The sequence below is a fragment of the Boleophthalmus pectinirostris genome, unplaced genomic scaffold (genome assembly GCF_026225935.1).
Source record: "Boleophthalmus pectinirostris isolate CB_2022bp ecotype Guang Dong unplaced genomic scaffold, ASM2622593v1 HiC_scaffold_21, whole genome shotgun sequence".
In the NCBI taxonomy this organism is placed as follows: domain Eukaryota; kingdom Metazoa; phylum Chordata; class Actinopteri; order Gobiiformes; family Gobiidae; genus Boleophthalmus; species Boleophthalmus pectinirostris.
In genome coordinates, this window is record NW_026571175.1 from 22979295 (window position 1) to 22987935 (window position 8641).

The following is an 8641-nucleotide window of genomic DNA, read 5'->3' on the forward strand; positions in this document are numbered from 1 at the left end:
ATTTAAAAGTGCTTAATAACAGTTAATTTGTCCACTAGTCTAAGCATCAAGTCTTCTTAAGTCATGGGGCTCAAGTCCAAGTCAAGTTCCAAGTCTTTGTTTGTTTTATCAATTCAAGTCTCAAGTCCTAAAATAGTGACTCAAGTCTGACTCGAGTCCAAGTCCCAACTTGCAAGTCCCCTTCGGCCTTCTCTCAGTGATGTTCTTGATGAAATCTCCTGAAATAGTTTTCACCTCATAGATGTGCCGTGTCAGGGTCAAGAAATGCCAAAAGTAAAGCAAAGGGCGGCTATTTTTTATTATTTTCAATATAAAACAGGTTATTTTTAGGTTATTTGAACACATATGGAATGCCATGTGTGTTCATTTATACTTTTGATGTCTTCAGTGTGAATCTACAATGGAAATAATCACAGAAATAAGGAAGAAACAAAAATGAAAAAGCGTATCCAAACTTTTGACTGCTCGTGTAGCTTGAAACTTTTGTACTATGACAAAAGAAAGAGTTTTGACTTGCTTATCGAAGAAGAGACCAGTCTTATGTCACTGTTCATCAGAGCATCTTTATAAAACATCTCCAGTCCACAGTTATTTTGCTCATCTTATCACACAGCCTTACATAAGCATTCTGTGTAAAGAGCCAACATAGAAAAGTGACTGCTTCCCTGCGTGTACCACTTTGATTGGTGTACGTGTTATGTTTTCACAAGTCAATAGTGTTCTCAGCCAATTGCAAAGTTCCAACAAAACTGCTATTTTCCATTGTTACACTTTTGTTGCCAGACTCATCTATATTTACTTTTAGACAACATATTCATAACAAGTCCAGTGGAGTTTCTTGCTAAAACTTATTCAATTTAAGCTGTAGGGAAAACAACCCAGTCCAACCACAGCCCTGTATTGATTTCTTTGACATTTCTTTATATAGTCTGAAAGCTTGAACACACTGCTCCCATTTTAAACCCCATATTTATCAATACATTCACAAAGGACACATCGCTCTACCATTTTCTACATTTTCCTAACAGACCCTAATGTTTGCAATGGTAAATACTGCATATATAACTCTAGATGACCTCTGCTGCTCGCGTTGGTAGTTGCCGCGGGTTACAGTGACTTCCTGTCCTCTTTAGCATTCACAGAGGGCTCCACCACGCTCCAATGTGGCCTGTTTGATATTCTGTGATAACTTTGCCTCCACTTGTCAACGCATTAGTCAACAGATCTGGAGAGGATTGGCGAGGGCCCAAATTACTGAGCACCGCAAAGCAAAGCAAAACCCCTCTAGGAAGATTAGCAGCGCCCTAATTAAGATTCACATTCTGCAGTTCTAAACCAAGTCCAAGAAAGTCTCAGGAAATTCAAATGAGACGACTGTCACGTTGAATGGTTTTATTAAAGGTTTGAGTAACGCTGTGCTTCTGTGTGAAGGAAAGAAATATGTTACCTCCATCCCCATAGCTTCATTATCAGCTGTAGAAGTGATTTTAGCTTCCTGTCGCTGAATAGATTAGAACAACATTTCTGTATGTAAATGATGTACAATTATTATTTTAGTGAAATAAGTAAGTAAGTAAGTTTTTTATTTATACATTTGATATTTGGCATTTGTTACAAAGCATTATTCAACTACTTCATACCCAGTGATGGTAAGCTAATATTGCAGCCATAGCTGCCCTGGGGCAGACTGACAGAAGCAAGGCTGCCATGCCAATTGGCACAATCAGTCCCTCTGACCACCACCATCACTCACACACACACCACTTGCATACTAGGCAAGTGGTGTGTGGGTGAAGTGCCTTGCCTAAGGATCCAACAGCAGTTTTTTTCTTTATTTAATTTTGGGACTGGTGCCCCACTGTGACACCTGATTTTCCCAGGGGTCTCCCATCCAAGTACTAACCAGGTCTGGCCTTGCTTAGCTTCTGAGATCTGACGGGATCAGGCTTTGACAAGCCAGTATAGCCACAATAATTAAATAATGTGGGACAGATCTAATCCAATGCACAGTTTTAAATGTCTTTTATTATGCAAAATGACTCTTGTGAGCTTTTAGTTATGTTTGAATATTGTCTCCTCATCAAAAACAACACCTGGAGTTGTGTTTTGTTTTATTCACACATCTCTGAGTAATCCTCTGCAAAGCTTAAAATGCTCTGTTCCACCTTGTAATGATGTTGTTCAAGTTAACAGTTTACTCCTGTTCAGTAGAAATATTCCATCCCAGATCTGAAACATCCAAATGATTCTAGTGAAGGTGCATGGAGTTTGGACTTTAAAAATACAGTGGAGCACTTTATGAATATAAACAGATTAATAATAAAGAGTTACTCAAACTCTATGCATTATATTACATAATATAGGACCTTTAAATAATATTGTAATGTGTATGTCATGACAAAACAATAATGATTTAAACTGTACTTTACACTTTTGTAAACTATATGACAATGTTTCACACTGATGTCTGCTGGTTTATGTTACTTTTGGTATTCCCTATATTATTCCATGTAGTATTCCCAATATTCGCTGTAGTATTACCTTTAGTATTCCCTGTAATATTCCATGTAGTATTCCCTGTAATATTCCATGTAGTATTCCCTGTAGCATTCCCTGTAGTATTCCCTGTAGCATTCCCTGTAGTATTCCCTGTAGCATTCCCTGTAGTATTCCCTGTAGCATTCCCTGTAGTATTCCCTGTAGCATTCCCTGTAGTATTCCCTGTAGCATTCCCTGTAGTATTCCCTGTAATATTTCCTGTAGTATTACCTGTAATATTGCCTGTAATATTCCCTGTAGCATTCCCTGTAGTATTCCCTGTAATATTTCCTGTAGTATTACCTGTAGTATTCCCTGTAGCATTCCCTATATTATTCCCTGTAATATTCCCTGTAGCATTCCTTGTAGTATTCCCTGTAGTATTTCCTGAAGTATTACCTGTTGTATTCCCTGTAGTATTATCTGTAGTATTCCTTGTAGTATTCCCTGTTGTATTCCATGTAGTATTCCCTGTAGCATTCCCTGTAGCATTCCCTGTAGTATTCCCTGTAGCATTCCCTGTAGTATTCCCTGTAGCATTCCCTGTAGTATTCCCTGTAATATTTCCTGTAGTATTTCCTGTAATATTGCCTGTAATATTCCCTGTAGTATTCCCTGTAATATTTCCTGTAGTATTACCTGTAGTATTCCCTGTAATATTTCCTGTAGTATTACCTGTAGTATTCCCTGTAGCATTCCCTATATTATTCCCTGTAATATTCCCTGTAGCATTCCTTGTAGTATTCCCTGTAGTATTTCCTGAAGTATTACCTGTTGTATTCCCTGTAGTATTATCTGTAGTATTCCTTGTAGTATTCCCTGTTGTATTCCTTGTAGTAATCCCTATAGTATTCCCTGAAGTATTCCCTGTAGTAGTCTCTATAGTATTCCCTTTAATGTTACCTGTATTATTACCTGAAATATTCCCTGTAGTTTCACTGGTATTATTCCCTGTGGTATTCTCTGCAGTATTCCCTGTATTATTCCTTGTAGTATTACCCTTAGTATTGTCAGTAGTATTCCCCATATTATTCTCTGTATTATTCTCTATATTATTCCCTGTAGTTTTCCCTGTGGTATTACCTGTATTAATCCCTGTAGTATTACCTGTATTATTCTCTGTGGTATTCCCTGTAGTATTCCGTGCAGTATTCCCTGTAGTATCACCTATGGAGGTCTGACGTGCCCCCAGCCCGGCTCAGATAATAGTCAGGTAAACACAGCTGCATGCCTATAACTGCACTTCACTCGGTTTGGGGGAAGCAGACTTAAAGCTTCCCAAACAGAGGATCCGCGCACAGATCCAGATTAGCGCTGTTCAAACACCATAGGCCTGATAATGATAAGAGCTGTATGAGCCTATATAGTTTAAACACAGCCTGCTGCAAACTTTACAAAGAGAATAGATCACCTCTGCTCAAACTTATCATTAAATATTTATTCAAATTACTGTATATTCACAATACAGATACACATTTACGTATTTAGAGGCTCAGAGGTATTTTCATTCCATGCCACAATGTGCTATTTTGACACCAATCAAAAATATTAAGCACATTGTTTTATAATCTATGACTGGCTCACTCTGCATGGAAGATTTATATTTTAATTCAAGTTCCTACATAAACACAAAACTGACTCTTGTGTGAGTTTTGTTATAATGTTGGAAAAAATAAATCTGTGTATCATTTGTTCATTCCTTTTTCAATATAAAACCAAAACTAATAACTATTTGCTTCATTATTATTCAAAACAGATAATGATTCGTTTTTTCAGTTTTCAATTTTATGTTTAAATGAAAAATTTAAAAAACAGATAACGGCTGATTCCCTTTTTCGTGACTTCCATGACTGCGATGCCGGACTTTTGCGCCACATATGGACTGAACCAGGACAAAACCAGGACTAAAACAGGACTAAACCAGGACTAAACCGTTTTCAGTCCTGGTCTGGTCCTGGTCTCAGTCCTGGTCTCAGTCCTGGTCGGTCTGGTCACAGTCTCAATCAAGGTGTGGCCCTGGTCTCAGTCCTGGTCTGGTTCCAGTCTCAGTACTGGTCTCAGTTCTGGTCTGATCCCGGGCTCTGTCACGGTCTCAGTCCCGGACATGGTCCTGGACTCAGTCATTGTCTGGTCCTGGTCTAAGTCCTGGTCTCAGTCCTGGTATGTTTCCAGACCTGGTTTTGGAGACAAATAATGAAGAAAATTTTATTTTTTTCATTTTCTTATTATTGGTTTTATATTGAAAATGAATGAACGGATTAAAACATACCTGGAGTTGTGTTTTGTTTCATTCACACATGTTTGAATAATCTAAGTCCCTAGTCTCTCTACATTTCCAAAGCTCAAAATGCTCTGTCCCACCTTGTGATGTCCTGAAGTGGTAGTTTTCAGGTTAACAGCTACGTTTTCCTTCTTGTTCGGTAGAGATTGGCGATTTCAGAGCTGAAATATTCCAAATGATTCCAGTGAAGGTATCTGGAGTTTTAAACACAATGGAGTACTTCCTGTATTATCAAATGAAACTACAAGGTGGAATGTGTTGTTTTCTGTTTGAGAAAAGAACACACAACTCCAGATATGTTTGTGATAAGGAAAGAACATTATAACAGATGATAAAACAGAGTAACATGGGCCCTTGAAGTGCTGGTGATAAGTCAGATTTCACATATGGTAAACTAAAAATATTGTGAAATGAATTTGTCAACATGGCAAACATTTCCTGGAAGAGGTGAGTTCTGATGCTGAGAAATGGAGCAGAAAGCGAAAAAAAAAAAAAATCTGCAAAAATGCATGTCTGTTCTGTCCATTACTAAGTGAACCTTTAACAGATGATTTCTATGCAACTTAAATCAGGACATGCCTGTGGATGCTGACAGACTTTATTTTATAATATTTTCTATAAGGACATTTTGTTATAATGCAGTGCACTCAAAATAAGATGGCTTTAGGATTTATAAATGTTTTCACCCTAAAAAAAGAACATTGCTTCTTACTAAATGCACAGATTAAGAAGTGTCCTGCTGTCCTAAATAAACAACTGACATCATAACTCTATTTTTTAACCCAAAATGGGTTTCAGCTTCCTGCTATATGCCACATTCAAAAGATATATATTTTTTATTAATAAATTGTGAAATGTTATGGCAATGCTTCTAACTTCTTATCATTCAGAAACCCATGGCCAGCTCCTGCTTTAGACTGTTACGTAACTAAACTACCCTGAGTTACTTTTAGCTCTTTGGCTTTGATGTCCTTTTTTTTAAATTATTATTATTTTTAAAGCCTGATTTGTTTATCTTAACCTTTTTCTCGTGATTTATCATTTTTAAAGTGGGGTTAAACCAGCGCTGCCCCACTGCCACTAAAAATAAACAAATGATTCTGGAAAGAGAATATTAGACGAGTCCCATTGAACTCTGGGTGTTTTACTTAATAACACTGAGCCTGTACAGATCAAGTGAATATAGTAAATGACCAGTGTCAGTGTATCTGGGGCAGATTAACGTATTCAAATGCATGAGGAAAAATCTTTATTTAGTACAACAATGATTTTGAAGCTTAGATTTGAGGAAGTAGAGATTCTGTTGTGTCTATAAGCACATCTTTTACAGCAGAGTGCAGTCTAACTGTTTCTATTATCAGGACGGTCTGGACATTTGATAAAATTTTCTTAATTGATCATTGGGAGAATTAACAATAGATTTTTGATTAATCCTTAACATTTTTATATTAAATTTTATCATCATTATTATTACTATTACTAATTTTTCTGAATAACCTCAACTTTACAATATATAAACTATAACCACTATAGAGCCACATCAGCCCATTTCAGATTATAATGTGTTTAATGCAGCTTTGCACACATTTGTTTACATTTTACAGAAACAAAACTTAACCCCTTTTTGACTGAATTTATATAGACGCATATAAAAAATGTTTTGTGTATGTTTTTGCCTTCAAGTAGATTAAGCTAAATGAAATTAGTAATGTGACTATAGCAAAAAAAAAAAAAAAAATATATATATATATATATATATATATATATATATATATATATATATATATAATATATATATATATATATATATTATATATATAATATATATATATAAATTGGGGTATGTTGCAAATTTGCAACAACTAAAAACAAGTGTTTGCCAAAGGTTCCTAGGAAGCGACTGCATAAATCAGACGTGTGCAGGTTTAGCTCAGCTCTTTATTTAACATTTCACTCACTTGATTTATGTTGGTCACTTTATTTATTTTGGCTATTGTTGTGATGAAAAGTGTTTGTTTTTTGGACTCATGTGCACTCAGCTTTATGTTGCAGTAACCGAGATATTGCATATACATGCACCATGACAAAACCAGGATACTCAAAAAACCCGATCATACCCGGGACATTGATGTGCATGTAAACACACTCCCTGAGTGGTCCAGTGATCTCCAAGGAGGTGCCAAAGCCCAAACGTGGGACTGTGAGGCCACAAAACCAGTGTTTGTGCTGTCAGACGCAGCCTCGTCTCCTTACGCACAGGAACTTACATTTGGTTTGTTGATTAAAAATGAACGTGATCGATGAATTTCTTAATGATCAATTATCAATTAGTCGATTAATCATCCCTAGTCGACAGAAATTTTACTCCCCTGATTATTATTAACACTGCCATTCTTCTTCAAGATCCTTCACGTTTTACACCTAGTAATCAAAAGTATTCATTTATTTCAGCCTTTGAACATATATGTATTCAAAACACATGTAATTTAAATGAAGAGGATGTGCGTTTTTCACTGGTAAACACTCCACAGTACCACAGTAGACAAACGGCAGGAACTCAGAAACAATTATTTTTTCCTGGTTGGACACATTCCTGACCTTTGACCCTCCAGTCATTTACCCTCATTTGTTTAACTCTGCGCTGTGAACATCCACAGGAATTAGTCATGGGCCTCCTCCTCAGTTGTTACTTTCTCTTACTTCAAAACAACAGGATTATGAATACATCCATATTAAACTAACTGTGAGTCTAAAAGTGTCTTCCAGAGATGGAACGTAACAAAATAAAAGTAGCAAAGTACTGTACTTACAGGTGCACTCTAGCTTTGCTTTTCTTCATAAAGATGTTTTTGCTTTGACTGGAATGTTTCACTGTATGGTCTTAAACCTTTCTATCTTCATGAAGACCAAGCCAGATAAAGTTACAGGTCAATGGAGAGGCAACCCCGCTCACAGTCAGAATCCCTGTTTTTCTAGGTATTTTTGAGCTATAAAACCACATTTAATTGAATAAATATAAGGTAGAGCTGTTTAATGTCATACTGTGGAACATTCCAGAGAGGGCAATTACATATCCAAAGAAAAACAGGTGACGGATCCCCAACCAAAAAGTTGCATTGTGCACCTTTAAGTCAAAAATGCTGGCATCTGTACTTGAGTAGATTAAATACTTTTCATTTTCACTTCCCACATTTGAGAGCAGGTATCTGTACTTTCTACATTTTTGAAAAGGACTGAAAAGTAAAAGTTTTTTATTATTATTATTATTATTTGAGACCTTCTGAAAAAGTCTGACAGCTTTATTTTTGAGCAAACAAAATTATACAAAAAATAAAAACAGCTACAAAAAAAAAAAAAAGAATAGTTTGTGCTGAAAAAATTCAACATGAATGAAAATCACTGCATTTTAAGCATTATCAGACCTCAGAATCTACTCAAAATACTACTCTTTAAGTGCAATTTGAAACAGGTACTTTAATAACTGTACTTAAATGCATTTTACTTGTAACAAACTGTACTTCTTCCACCACTGCTATCATCACTAAAACCATTGTACCCATAGATCCTCCCTAAACAGTTTTGCATTGACACCCCTGATTTGAAACACGCCCTTTGAGCGGAGCACAGCTGTTGCATTGTGGGAGCAGACGGTGCTTCGTCAGGGGAATTCATCGAGATGTCCCAAACTGCAGATGGTTTATCTCACAGTAAATGGTTCAGAAAATGACTATATCCTTTTGAATGAGCAGAGCCTGTCCCCTTGTTAGTGGACAGATACATAAACTTTGTCCACTCTTCACTACAACTAATACTTACGTACTT

General features: G+C 36.3%; 1 pseudogene; it reads right to left on the reverse strand.

The window, feature by feature from the left end:
* Nucleotides 1-1855: 1855 nt before the first annotated feature.
* On the reverse strand, nt 1856-1973 carry LOC129410233 (5S ribosomal RNA; annotated as a pseudogene).
* Between the last annotated feature and the right edge of the window lie 6668 nt (nt 1974-8641).